Raw genomic sequence first — 15,883 nt, forward strand, 5'->3', positions numbered from 1 at the left:
TTATTGGAGGTAAGGCACTGGGCTGACTCAGGTGAATATAAAGATACATAAATTTCTGTGGAGCTGTCAGAGACTATAAGTTAATTTCCCATCCATTCATCCATCCTAGGTATATTAGGTTTCTATATTATATGCCAGACATTGTGCTAGACAATGGTATGTCATAAACATGAAAGTGACTTAATCAGCATCTAAGAATTCTAAAGTGAAGAGGTGATTTCTTGACTAGTACCATGATGGTTGGCTTCATGGAGAAGATAGCATTTCAACTGGTTTTGTCCCCTGTGATATTCGTGTGTGTGCATGTATATGTACACATGTCCATACATGTGTACAACATGCTAATGGGACAGGATAACTGATCCAGGCAAAGGCATGTAGACTGGAAATCAAGCTTGATGATCAAGGGGAGACACTGGCTACAGCAGAGGGCCTAGACTGAAATTAAGAGCTAACACTCATTGACTACTGGGAACAGTGCTAAGCAGTTTTTAACTATGACCACAGTGAGATCTCACAGAGTAGTACTTCTCTGCGTACATGCTTACAGACAGGAACCAGACTCAGGTAAGTTCTCAAGGAACACATCGGTGGGATAAATGGCAGAGGCGGGACCAGGATCCACATGTGGCTTCAAAACATAAGCTTTTAGGTACGAGACTGCTCTGCCTGGAGGGAAAATGACTAAAGAAGGACTTGGAGTTCCACCAATTACTCAATAATGCATTAATTTGGGACTTCCCTGGTAGTCCAGTGGGTAAGATTTCACCTTTCAATGCAAGGGGTGTGGGTTTGATTCCTGGTCAGGGAGCTAACATCTCACATGCCTCATGGCCAAAACACCAAAACATAAGACAGAAGCAGTATTATGACAAATTCAATAAGGACTTTAAAAACAGTCCCCATAAAAAAAAATCTCAAAAGATAATGCATTAATTCACCAATTCATAGAAATACATATTTGTTAGTACTCTGCAGAAGAATACTCTGAAAGCTGGTACTAAAGAAAGCAGGACAGACAAGGCCCTTGTCCTCCTGGAGCATACATTCTAGCGACCTCACACTTGAGTGTCTCCATTCTCCAAAGGCGTGAGGGAGAAAGTACAAAGATCAACGCATAATGGTTCTCATAAGAGAACACTGTCAATCAAATGACCTTTCCCTAGCTCCACTTAGATAACTTGGATGGTACCCCATCTCCACATTTTCTTTGTGGGGCATTTGTTCCTTCTTTTCTTTTTTCTTCTCTCTATTCTCTTCTCACCTTTGGTTTGTTGCATCTATTTTCAATTTTTTCCTCAAATTTAACCTGAAAGTTTCTATAAAGAACTTCCTCTTCACAGCCCACTGAATAGACCTAAGTCCTTCTGCAGAACTGCTCAGGGTCTTTCAGGTTCTGGCTTTGAGCAAAGTCAGAGACTGACCTAGTCTTACTTGTGGTCCTCACCCCACCCCTACCTGAAAAAACCAGCAGTCACCAGACTTGGACTGTAACCTGGCCCCACCAACATCTAATAGATGTTTGCATCAAGTTCACATAGCACCCCAAGCTTTTCCAGAGACCAGGCAAAGATACTGCATTATTTCTGAGAATTAGAGGAGGCCAGGACTCCTGACTGGGTCGAGGCTATAAAGGTCCCCAAGCCTCCAGGGAAAATTGCCCCGTGGGTCATTATAGCTGTAAATGAGGGTGACAGCTGAAACAAGATCTCAAATGGACAGGAAACTGAGGGCATTGAGGTAACTTCATATTCTCCAGCTGTGGTAGACAGACTAAGTCTCTTTTAAAGATGTCCATGTCTAATCCCTGCAACTTATGAATATGTAACATTACACAGCAAAAGGAACTTTGAACTAAGGTTACAGACCACAGACCTCATCTAAGGATAAGACAGAGAGGTAATCCTGGATCACTTGGGTGGGCCCAGGTAATCACATGGGTCTGAAAAGGTGGTAAAGGAAGACAGAAGGGTTGACCAGATATATGCAATTATGGAGGGAGAGGTAGGTGAGATTTGAACTGTGGAGATCTGACCCACTGCTGCAGCTTCCCAGGTGACACTAGTGGTAAAGAACCTGCCTGTTAGCGCAGGAGACATAAGATGCAGATTCAATACCTGGAATAGGAAGATCTGCTGGAGGAGGAGGGCATAGCAACTCACTCCAATATTCTTGGCTGGAGAATCCCATGAACAAAGGAGCCTGGCAGGAGTCCACAGAGTCTCAAACAGTTGTATACAATGGAAGAGAATTAGCAAGCACTCACAATCCACTGTTGCTGATTTGAAGATAGACTGTGGGGCCATAAGCCAAGGAATGTAGGCAGCCTCTAAAAGCTGGGGATGGTCCTTATCTAAAAGCTAGCAAGGAAAGGGGAATCCTCAGCCCTACAACTGCAAGAGCTAAATTTAGCCAACAAGCCAAATGAGAAAGGACACTCAAGGATCTCTTGAGTCTCCAGAGTGAAAACAGCTCTGCCATCACACTAGTGAGACCCAGGTTGGACTTACAGAACTGCGAGATAAGTAAACAAAGTTCTGTTGCTTTACATCTCTGAGCTTGTGATAATGTGTTATGGTAGTAACAGAAAACTAATAAGCTGACTTTTGGTTGCCATTCATTGTTACATTTAATATAGCACCAGGTGAGGTTTGAAAGCTAGTTAGGACTTGGTGTGACTATGGCATACAACAATAGCAATGGCTTAAATACCTAAAGGCTTTTTTTTGTTTTTACTTTAAAAATATTTAATAGGTATGTGTACCTTTTTGTGCCTTTCCCCCAGGCTTTTAAGATGTCTATATTGAGACTGTTATATTAGTGAAGTCTTTGTAAAGGGTTTGGATAAGGCCACCTTTCTTGATAATAAGACAATGATTAGATGGCACTTCAAAGTTCTTCCAGGTTTTTGAAGTGAGGTTGAAATGTGACTAAGCATAGCTTAGGGTTCTTTTTTTAAATTTTTTTCTTTTTTTTTAATGCTATTCTTTCAAATCATCCCACCCTCACCTTCTCCCACAGAGTGCAAAAGATTGTTCTATGCATCTGTGTCTCTTTTGCTGTCTCGCATATAGGGTTATTGTTACCATCTTTCTAAATTCCATATATATGTGTTAGTATACTGTATTGGTGTTTTTCCTTCTGGCTTACTTCACTCTGTATAATAGGCTCCAGTTTCATCCACCTCATTAGAACTGATTCAAATGTATTCTTTTTAATGGCTGAGTAATATTCCATTGTATATATGTACCACAGCTTTCTTATCCATTCATCTGCTGATAGACATCTAGGTTGCTTCCATGTCCTGGCTATTATAAACAGTGCTGCGATGAACATTGGGGTACACGTGTCTCTTTCAGTCTGGTTTCCTCAGTGTGTATGCCGAGGAGTGGGATTGCTGGGTCATAAGGCAGTTCTATTTCCAGTTTTTTAAGGAATCTCCACACTCTTCTCCATAGTGGCTGTACTAGTTTACATTCCCACCAACAGTGTAAGAGGGTTCCCTTTTCTCCACACCCTAGGGTTCTTTGCATGTAAATCAGCAACTTCTTCCAACATTTATTATAGTTTACTGAGATCTCCTGAATCTACCTCCCATATCTTTTGTGTTTAATTTTTAACTTGATTTTGGGGCTTTAAAGAAGTTTGAGGGTAGGCAGTCCAGGGCCTCCCACTAAGGTGCTTCTATAGAGACATCAGGAAGGTGGGCAGATTCCAACTTTCTGTTCTGCTCCCACCAGGGTTGGCTGCCCTTCCTCTGACCCAACATGACCTCCAGAGCTCTAGCTGTCACATCTGAATTCCGGGCAGTGGGCTGGAGGGAGTGTGAAGGAAAGCTACTTCCTTGACAACACTTTTCTGTACTTGCATGCAATGCTCCACTCATCTATCTTTGGTCAAAACTTGGTCATATGATCACATATAACTCACTCTAAATAAGGATGAGGCAGACAATATACTCAACTAAAAGTTAGAACTGTCATTAAGGAAACAGGAGAGAATGGATTTGGAGAGAGAACCAAGAATATCTTTCTTCTTCTTCTTTTTTTTTTTTTTTGGTGATTAGCAGATGGCTCTCAAAAGCCCCCAGCTATGCAAATAACTCTGGCTGGCATGCCATTTCTTCCCTCCACACTGACTACAGTCCTTTCTCTCCTTTTTTCAGTCCTTCTTCCTAACTTTCATTTGCATGCTGCACTAATTCTATCCAATCTTAAAGGCCCATTTCAAATCTTACCTTCTCTTAAGAATTTTTCCTAAGATTCACTCCGAGGAAAGTTAATTCTCCACCTTCTTTAAACTTTCCTAACACTGGGTTTCTATTTACTCCTTGTCACACTCCATGCAATGTGAGAGCTACTGCTATATCTGAGAGTCTCTTGCCTTCTGGAATGCAGGCCATCGTCTTACTCAGAGCTGACAGTCTCAAACACAGCACAAACTCAATACATACATGATACAGCAGAGACTGCTAGCGTGTCCCTCAGGATCATAGTCCTCTTTTCTTGTTAGAAACAGCCACCCTTCCTGGCCCTAAGTGTTAGCTGTGTACATTGCCATACGACTAGACCGTTCAGTACTTTGTCTTCCTTGGGATTATGTGTGACCATATGACTAAGGACCAATGGAATATGAGCTGGAGTGATATTTGCAAGTTCTGGGTCATCTATATAAAGATATATCTACTTGCCTGGACTCTTCCTCCTACCCTTTCTTGTTGGCTGGAAAACAGTACAGCAGCTTCCTTGGAATGAGAGATGGAAGCCACATGTGGAGGAGGGCAGAGCCAAGTGGCCAGCCTGTGGCTCAGTGACTTCATGGGGCTGCCTACCTGCCCTAGCCTGCTGCCCTACTTTTAAACTGGGAGGGATACACAACCTTGCTCTTCTAAGCCACTATATTTGGTCTTCATCAGAGCAGTGTATCTGTGCCATAGCTCATTCCCATGAGTAATGGAACTAGGCTCTTTCCCTGTGGATATAGTCTGGCTTCCTTTCCAATTGCCTTTCACCAGGAGTGTGACACGTAGCCTAAAGTAATGAGACCTAAAGTACTGAAAGTACATACACCATGCCTTAAAAGTAGCCAAGGGCACTTGATAAGATGTGAGCCCAGCTCTCTTATTCTGGTCAGCTAGGAGAGCTAACTGAATAGGTTCCAGTCTAGCATTTTATTATTTCTGCTGGAGTTACTCTGGAAAATATCTTTAATCAGAAGTATGTCCAGACTTGCTAAATAATGTTTTGCACCGACATTCATTGCTGATTCATTCTTCTCAAACCCATCATTTTGGAAAATTGTCTTTTGCTGCATAAGTATCGCTTGCCATTTGAAACTTTCTTTACAAAGTCCCATATTTTTTTCCCATACCCTTTTAAGAGCCTATTCAGACAGTTCCACTCAGTGTTCATTTTCTAGCTGGCTATTAACAACAAAATGCCTTGTATTCGTATGTTGTTTTAATACTTTCCAAAGTCCTTTCACAACGTAATAGCTTTAATCATCAAGGAAACCTGCTAAGTTATATAGCCTAAGTGGTAGTATTCCTGCTCCCTAGATCAACAGTCCTCAACAATGATGTAGTAGAAAAATAATATTTAGTAATCCATTGTGAAGTATGTTATAATGGAAATCATGTTTTTACCAAATAATAAAGTGTCATTCTTTTATGTCATCGTATTCATGCAACAGCCAGTTTTGGCGGAGTCAATGTATCCTGGGAACAGTCTTCAGCATGGGGAATCCAGTGGTGAGCAAAACACACCATATCCCTATTCCCAAGGATCTGATGGACAGTTGATGAGTCAAGATGGCTCCTGATCTATTTTTTTCTCCTGATGCCAAATATCTAGTACATCAACCAAGTCTCATAGAGTTTACCTCCAAATGCTACCTTAGATACATTCTTCTCTCTCCATATGCAGTCACTACCCAAGTTCAGAGCTTCACTATTGAGCTTCCCTGGTGGCTCAGTGGTAAAGAATCCACCTGTCAATGCAGGAAACACAGGTTCGATCCCTGGTAAAGGAAGATCTCACATGCTGTGGAGTAATTGACACGGGGCAAATGTGCACCCCAACTACTGAGCCTGTGCTCTAGTGCCTGGGAGCTGCAACTACTGAGCCCATGTGTCCTCACGCCCATGCTCTTCAACAAGAAAAGCCACCAAAAAAGAAGCCTGTGCACTGCAATGAAGAGTAGTCCCCAGTTGCTGAAACTAGAAAAAAGCCCACACAGTGACCGAGATCCAGTACAGCCAAAAATGAATAAACAAAACACAATTTTAATAAATTAATAAAAGTAATAAATTAAATTAAAAAAATCTTCACTATCTTCGGCCTAGAATGGTGCTCAGTTCAGTTCAGTACCTCAGTCGTGTCTGACTCTTTGCGATCCCATGAATCGCATCATGCCAGGATTCCCTGTCCATCACCAACCCCTGGAGTTTACCCAAACTCATGTCCATCAAGTCGGTGATGCCATCCAGCCATCTCATCCTCTGTTGTCCCCTTCTCCTCCTGCCCCCAATGCCTCCCAGCATCAGAGTCTTTTCCAATGAGTCAACTCTTCACATGAGGTAGCCAAAGTATTGGAGTTCCAGCTTCAGCATCAGTCCTTCCAATGAACACCCAGGACTGATCTCCTTTAGGATGGACTGGTTGGACCTCCTTGCAGTCCAAAGGACTCTCAAGAGTCTTCTCCAACACCATAGTTCAAAAGCATCAATTCTTCAGTACTCAGCTTTCTTCACAGTCCAACTCTCACATCCATACATGACCACAGGAAAAACCATAGCCTTGACTAGATGGACCTTTGTTGGCAAAGTAATGTCTCTGCTTTTCAATATGCTATCTAGGTTGGTCATAACTTTCCTTCCAAGGAGTAAGTGTCTTAATTTCATGGCTGCAGTCACCATCTGCAGTGATTTTGGAGCCCCCCAAAATAAAGTCTTGACTGTTTCCACTGTTTCCCCATCTATTTTCCATGAGGTGATGGGACCAGATGCCATGATCTTAGTTTTCTGAATGTTGAGCTTTAAGCCAACTTTTTCACTCTCCTCTTTCACTCTCATCAAGAGGCTTTTGAGTTCCTCTTCACTTTCTGCCATAAGGGTGGTGTCATCTGCATATCTGAGGTTATTGATATTTCTCCCAGCAATCTTGATTCCAGCTTGTGCTCCTTCCAGCCCAGTGTTTCTCATGATGTACTCTGCATAGAAGTTAAATAAGCAGGGTGACAATATACAGCCTTGACATACTCCTTTTCCTATTTGGAACCAGTCTGTTGTTCCATGTCAACTTCTAACTGTTGCTTCCTGACCTGCATATAGGTTTTCAAGAGGCAGGTCAGGTGGTCTTGTATTCCCATCTCTTTCAGAATTTTCCACAGTTTATTGTGATCCATGTCGTCAAAGGCTTTGGAATAGTCAATAAAGCAGAAATACATGTTTTTCTGGAACTCTCTTGCTTTTTCGATGATCCAGCAGATGTTGGCAATTTGATCTCTGGTTCCTCTGCCTTTTCTAAAACCAGCTTGAATATCAGGAAGTTCACGGTTCACATATTGCTGAAGCCTGGCTTGGAGAATTTTGAGCATTACTTTACTAGCATGTGAGATGAGTGCAATTGTGCAGTAGTTTGAGCATTCTTCGGCATTGCCTTCCTTGGGATTCAAATGAAAACTGATAGATTCCAAAAAGGTTCTTGTTTCCCTCTTACTATCCCATAATCTTTCCTCCATACAGAGATCTTGAAAAATGCAAATTAGATCCTTCCCCCATGCACGCACACACACATAAATCACTTCATCATACTTTGAATGTCATTCACACCTTTTCCCAGGCCTACAAAGTGAAAAATGCCACCTGCCGTCTCATACCACTCACCTTCCCCATCCAGCTCTAAGTTCTGGTCATAAGTGTTTTCCCAGAAAATGCCAAGCTCCCTTTGGGAGGGAATGCCTTCTCTAGCCTCTTTGCAGAAAGGGCTTCTCCAAATCTCACCTCAATTTCACAGAGACCCTCTCTAATTCCTCTAAAGTAGCATCTTCAGCAATAGACTTTCTCACAGAACTCTATTTCCTTTCTAGCAATTTCCCAAATTTCAAAAGAGCACTCCTTTGTTTTATGATTGTTGTCTGTCTCTCCCATATTGTATTGCAGTTCATAAATACAAGGAGGATGTTCATTTTGTTCACTATGGTCTCCCTAGCCCTAAGCACACTGCCACAATATTTGCTAAATGAATAAACAAGCGAGTGTATGAACAGAAGAATGTTCCTCACTGATGGTAACGATGGGGATCTATGTTATACAGAAATCATCCCATTTTTGTTTTGACATTGACATGATATACTGGCCAGTCCATTCCTTTATCTGATTACAAGCCATCCTTTTAAATCTTCATTACAAAATAAGATTTGAGTTGAATCTCAGGTTGGCTATCTTAGTAGTAAAATAATCTTGCTTAAAGTTTCTATTACCCAGACCCAAAAAAACTTCTAAATATTACAGAAAATACCCATATTATTCATATCTTTGGGCAAAACCACTGAAGACTGGTATGGAGAGAAGATTTGATTCTGGTATCTACCATACTATCCTGGCTAAGTCATTTTCTGTCTCTGTTCCTCAAATTTGTGCATTGGGCTCCTCTATGTGCTATTGCCAAGATATTCAGCAAGTCACCTAACCTCTCTCAGCTCTAGGATACATACAGTGGGCTGGACAGAGAGCCTCCTAAAGATAGGCCTGCATCACGATTCCTGGAACTCACAAGTGTTTCCTTGTTTAGAAAAAGGTCTTTGCAGATGTTATTTACTTAAGATCTTAAAATGAGCAGATCATACTGGATTATGAAGACGGGCCTTATATCTAATGACAAGTGTCCTCATAAGAGAAAGGCAGAGGGAGATTTGATAGAGAAGGTTATTATATGACCATAGTGACAGAGGACGGGGTGAGGTGGCCATCCATTGAGGAATGCCAACAGTCACCAAAAGCTGGGAGAGGTGAATAACTGATTCTTCCCTCAAACCCCTAGAGGAATTGTGGCCCTGCAGGATTTTGGACTTCTGACCTCCAGAACTGTGAAGGGATACATTTTTGTCAAGTTCCTAAGTTTATTGTAATGTGTTCTGGCACCCCTAGGAAATTAACTAAGTATTCATCTCTAAGCCCAGTTGTGACTGATGGTCCCTGGGCCTCTGTAGCCCAGAACCAAGTTTCTAATCTCATCACATCTAGTAACCCCACTAGATCCACTCTAGAAGCTTAAAAATTGATGTATAGTCCAGTGAAAAGAGATATGGGGAACCATCTAATCCACATCACACCGCAGTCTCCTTAAATAGTCAACTTTCACATTCTATCTCCCACTGCAGCTACTTCTCCCTCTTTTCCCTGGGACCTCTCTTCTCTAGCCACCTTCAGTCATATAGCATCTCTCTCCTCTCCTTCATCCTCACTCCCTCTCCAACTCCCTTCAGATGACACAGCAGCAGGTGTTTGAGGAGGGGTCAGTCTTCCCTTAGGTGCTATGAAGTTTTCTGCTTCCACAAGAGATGCGAAAACATGAATAGTACCAGTAATAACAGGGGTAATAGTAGCTAACACTAACTGGTTGTTTACCGTGTGCAACCGAGGTGTGAAGTACTTTTCATGTATTGTCTCTTTCAGCCTCCAAAATCAGGACCTCCTAAATGAATTCCCTAGTAAACATATTCTGAAATTCTGGACTTCCAGAAAAACATATACTTCTGCTTCATTGACTATGCTAAAGACTTTGACTGTGTGGATCACAAGACATTGGAAAATTCTTAAAGAGGTGGGAATACCAGACCACCTTACCTGCCTCCTGAGAAACCTGTATGCAGGTCAAGAAACAATATTCTGAACCAGTCTGTTGTTCCCTGTCTGATTCAAACTAGGAGTTTGAATTAGAATACATCAAGGTTGTATATTGTCACCCTGCTTATTTAACTTAGATGTAGGGTACATCATGTGAAATGCCAGGCTGGATGAAGCACAAGATGGAATCAAGATTGCTGGGAGAAATATCAGTGACCTCAGATATGTAGCTGATACCACTCTAAAGACAGAAAGCTAAGAGGAACTAGCCTCTAACAAGCCTCTTGATGAAGGTGAAAGAGGAGAGTTAAAAAGCTGGCTTAAAACTCAACATGGCATCGAGTCCCATCACTTCTTGGTAAAGAGACAGGGAAAAAATAGAAACAAAAAAAGTTTATTTTCTTGGGCTCCAAAATGACTGTGGATGGTACTGCAGCCATGAAATTAAAAGATATTTGCTCCTTGGAATAAAAGCTATGGCAAACCTAGACAGTGCATTAAAATGTGGAGACATCACTTTGCCAACAAAGGTTTGTATAGTCAAATCTATAGTTTTTCCAGTAGTCATGTATGGATGTGAGAGTTGGACCATAAAGAAGGTCGAGCAACAAAGAATTGATGCTTCCAGCTGTTTACATATACACAGTGGACTATTACTCATCTAGTAAAAAGAATGCATTTGAATCAGTTCTAATGAGGTGGATGAAACTGGAACCTATTATAGTGAAGAACGTCAGAAAGACAAACCCCAATACAGTATGTTAATGCATATAAATTGAATTTAGAAAGATGGTGACGATGACCCCATTTGTGAGACAGCAAAAGAGACACAGATGTAAAGAACAGACTTTTGGATTCTGCGAGAGAAGGTGAGGATGGGATAATTTGAAAGAATAGCATTGAAACATGTATATTATATGTTAAATAGATTGCCAGTCCAGGTTCGATGCATGAGACAGGGTGCTCAGGGCTGGTGTACTGGGATGATCCTGAGGGATGGGATGTGGAAGCAGGTGGGAGGGGGTTCAGGATGGGGAACACATGTACACTCATGGCTGATTCATGTCAATGTATGGCAAAAGCCACTACCATACTGTAAAGTAATTAGCCTCCAATTAAAATAAACAAATTAATTTAAAAAAAGAATTGATGCTTTCAAACTGTGGTGCTGGAAAAGACTCTTGAGGGTCCCTTGGACAGCAAGGAGATCAAACAAGTCAATCCTAAAGACAATCAACCCTGAATATTAATTGGAAGGACTGATGCTGAAGCTCCAATGCTTTAGCTACCTGATGGGAAGAGCCAACTCACTGGAAAAGACCCTGAAGCTGGGAAAGATTGAGGGCAGGAGGAGAGGAGGGTGACAGAGGATCAGATAGTTGGATGGCATCACTGACTCAGTGGATATGAGTTTGAGCAAACTCTGGGAGAGAGTGAAGGACAGGGAAACCTGCCATGCTGCCATTCATGGGTCACAGTCAGACACGACTTAACTGAACAATGGTGAGTAAACGTATCTGGACTTCCCTGGTGGCTCAGACAGTAAAGGACCTGTCTACAACTCAGGAGACCATATTCAAGGCCCACTACTGTATCCCTGGGTTACCTAAGTTGTCTTGCTTCATGTTTACACATGCCCTTCCGAATGATATAATTCCTCCAAAAGGACTTTTGATTATGACTGGCAGACTGCGGAGGAAACTACGTTTTTATATTCACTGGACATTAAGGATCACATTGTTCTCTGATAGGTTGTCTGTTGTAGATTCTCACAGGAAGTGAAGACCGTGAGCATGAACACTTCAGCCAGGTACCACCACCTGCAGCTGGGGGACCAGAAGGGCGTCCAGAAGGAGTAGGAGAAAAGGGAGGAAAGGAGCTCTTTCTAAGCCAGCTGTCTAGTGTACTAAAAGTTGAGTGCCATTTACTCTGGGAGCATCAGGATTTCATTTCACCTGGGGATTAAATGAACCATTCTAGGTTGGCACCTGGAGGGGAGAGAGGGGGGAGAAAGAGATCTAAAGAAAACTGTCATGGGGGACCTGCCCCAGCTGCGAGGGGCACCCAAGGGTGGGGAGCAAAAATCACCCTGAGACTCCAGTGTGTATTAGACTCATTAAACATGTATGGCTTCCGGGCCCCTGGAGGCCTAGGAACCAGGACCCTGAAGGCCAGGGCTGGGAAGGCGTCATCTGCTGTGCCTTCCTCTTGACTGCCTTGTCTGCCGCAGCAGCTGGGCTCACACATTACTCCACCTGGCTCCCTGGGCCAGGCCTGCAAATGCACCTGATGCCCTGGGGGTTTCCCTTAGGTACGTGCATCCTGAATTACTCTCACTTTTTGCATCCATACCAGCTCCCTTTTGCTCTGATAGCAACTGTCTAAGTCTCTCCCCACCTGTGTCCCTCTGTTCCCCTGAGACTGCCAGCTTTGCTAAAATGAGTTTTCCCTATGGTACTTTTTCAGTCCCTCTCTGCTTGAACTTAATACATCCTATCTTAGAGTTTTTGGTATCTGATTGTGCCCCCAGTCTAAGTTCTTTGAAAGCACAAATTATATTTCACATATTCCATGTCCCCCAAGTCCTCAACACCTGGCCTTGCACAGAATAGATACCCAAGTTGTTTCTTTAATGATCAGCTCTCCATTTGGAACGTGATCTGGTGACAGGGACGTGTTTGGTTCTGGGAGAACAAGCTCAGAGGGGACAAGTTACTTGTGGACAAGCTGACTTTCAGTGAGAAGGCTAAGAAAATACACAGAGCACTGGTGTGATGCTAAATACCAATACAAGAAAAGAAACGTATATAGTGACTGAGAATAGTTGATGGGATCAGGGAGCTTAGACAGGTGGGTAAGGGCAGGTTTCTCAGAGGAGGTGACATTTAAATTGAGATGTGAGGGTGTGAAGGAGCTAGTCAGGTGAAGAGATGGCAGGCAGGGAGCGTTCTGGGCTGAGAGTACTCAGAAGTTCAAAGGGTGGGAAAGAGTTTGACATATTCAGAGAATTGAGAGGCGGCTACTATGGCTGAGTCTCAGCTGGTAAAGGTGGAGAGTGGGATGAAGTATGAACTGGGTTGAAGGGTTTCCCTAAAATTCAGGTCCTCCCAGCACCCCAGATGTGGCCTTACTTGGAAACAGGGTCTTTGCAGATGTATTTGGTTATGATGAAGTTGCGTGAGTACTAGAAAAGACTCTTGAAAGTTCCTTGGAAACAAGGAGAACAAATCAGTCAATCCTAAAGGAAATAAACCTTGAACATGCAGTGGAAGGGTTGGTGCTGAAACTCTAATACTTTGGCCACATGATGCAAAGAGCTGACTCACTGGAAAAAACCCTGATGCTAGGAAAGATTGAGGGAAGGAGGAGAAGGGGGCAACAGAGGATGAGATGGTTGGATGGCATCACTGACTCAATGGACATGAATCTGAGCAAATTCCAGGAGATAGTAAAGGACAGGGAAGCCTGGTATGCTGCAGTTTATGAGGCTGCAAAGTCAGACATAACTTTAGCGACTTAACAACATCACAAGTAAGATGGGCCCTATAACAGTGGGTGTTATCCTTGAAGAAAAGAAAACAGACAGACTGAGAGACACACAGAGAAGAGGGTCACAGGAAGACACAGGCAGAGAGTACAGTCCTGCATCTACAAGGTAAGGAATGTTTGGGGCCACTGGCCACCACTGGAAGCTCGAGAAGAAGCAAGCAAGGATCTTTCCCAAGACCTTGACACCTTGATTTTGGGCAACTAGGCTCTAGAACCATGAAAGAATAATTTTCTATAGGTGAAGGCCGCCAAAACTGGGAATTTGCCATGGTAACCCTAGGGAATTAATACAGGAGGTAAGGGAAAGTCTACATTTTATTATCAATGAAATAGAGATTCATCAAAGAATGTCTAGTTCAGTCACTCAGTCGTGTCCGACTCTTTGCGACCCCATGAATTGCAGCATGCCAGGCCTCCCTGTCCATCACCAACTCCCAGCGTTCACTCAGACTCATGTCCATCGAGTCAGTGATGCCATCCAGCCATCTCATCCTCTGTCGTTCCCTTCTCCTCCTGCCCCCAATCCCTCCCAGCATCAAAGTCTTTTCCAATGAGTCAACTCTTCTCATGAGGTGGCCAAAGTACTGGAGTTTTAGCTTTAGCATCATTCCTTCCAAAGAAATCCCAGGGTTGATCTTCAGAATGGACTGGTTGGATCTCCTTGCAGTCCAAGGGACTCTCAAGAGTCTTCTCCAACACCACAGTTCCAAAGCATTAAGCAGTAATAAGAACTGATTTTTTTTTTCAGATTTGTGTTTTATAAAGGTACATCAAATGAATGAGGAAAGTCCTCATGCTCAGAACAATTCCCTTAAAGCTGAGATGCCCACAGCACCGATACCACTGACCATGCATGATGGGGCACTCTGGGAGATGAGTCATCTGTTTAACCATCTTCACCATTAGCCACTTGAGGTTTCTAAACATTGCCCCTCTATTTTAAAGCAAACTGGGGTCTACTTCTACGTTCTGGATTATCTCCTTTTCTCTCTGGACACGTGGTGATGACATGTGCTGTCCTTTCCCCCCCTCCTTCCAACCCCCTTCAGATCTACTGGAAAACATCACACATTGCAAAGTCACTGTTAATTAAAGCTGATGTTTGCTTTGCTGACATTGCTGTAAAAAGTGCTTATTTAAGGGATGAAGGGTTCTTCTAATTCTGAACACGACTTTCAGTATGTGCCTAAAAATCAATGCATGGCTGGATTCAGGTGCCCAATTACAGTTTGAATTAAGCAATTCATGAGTGCTGGCTGTCTGACGCTTGTGGAAAAACACATACATTGGGGATGAGAATGGTCAAATGGGAAATAGGGCATAAACCAGAAAGTTCTGGAGTTCACAGCTTTTTGCAACCTGATAAGATTTGGAGTTCTCAGTTTCTTAGCACCTGGGAGAAAATAATTTTCTTTTTCCCTTACAACTAATGGTGAAAAGTGAACATGTTAGTTGCTCAGTCGTGTCTTACTCTTTGCGACCCCATGGACTGTAGCCCATCAGGCTCCTCCGTCCATGGAATTTTCCAGGCAAGAATACTAGAGTGGGTAGCTATTCCCTTCTCCAGGGGATCTTCCTGACTCAGGAATTAGACCCGTATCTTCTGCATTGCAGGCTTATCCTTTTCAGAGTTCACCCATAATTCTCCTCCATTCAAGATGCAAAGCTTACTGATTAGGAATTTGAACCTCACTCTGTGCCAGCTGGAATAAAGCCTTTTGAGTTGGAACACTAAATGTGTGCCAGTTATTGAACCAAAGACTGTATATCCACTATCTCATTTAAGAAGGAAATAACACACCAGTGATAAGGATAAAAATGACAATAACTGTCATTTATTGAGTGTCAAAAATCTTGGTTGGTACTTCATGTACATTATTTCTTATAGTCCTGTCATTGTAGGGTAGTGGTTGGGAGTATGAACTTGGAGTCCAACACCCTGGATTGAAATACTGACTTGCGACTCAGTAGCTAGGTGAGTTAACTGCTTCATCTTTCTAGGCCTCAGTTTTCTTGCTTTGTAAACAAATGGAAACAATAAAACTGTGTATTATATGAGGACTAAATAGATTCCTGTAATATAGTCTGGCCTATTACAATAATGGTGATGATTAAAAATTAAAAAGATAATAGTAACAACTGTATAGTATTTGCTATATGCCAAGCATGCTTCTACACATGGATATTATTATTCCTATTTCATATATGAGAAAATTAAAAAGTAGAGAGGTTAATAAACTTGCCCTTTATCACATGGCTAAAACATGGTAGAGCTGGGATTTGATCCATGGTTAGCACTGTGATCTAGAGTTCTCATTACTCTTGGTTTGCACAAGTACATGCCAGATAAATATTTGTAGGTTGATAAATTACAGGCAATATATTCCTTCCAGAGGAGACTCTTGGATCTCACTTAGTAACCTCCATTTAGGTTTCCCTGGTAGCTCAGAGGGTAAAGAATTTGCCTGAAATACAGGAGACCCATAA

Source organism: Budorcas taxicolor, chromosome 7, assembly GCF_023091745.1.
Source record: "Budorcas taxicolor isolate Tak-1 chromosome 7, Takin1.1, whole genome shotgun sequence".
Taxonomy (NCBI): Eukaryota; Metazoa; Chordata; class Mammalia; order Artiodactyla; family Bovidae; genus Budorcas; species Budorcas taxicolor.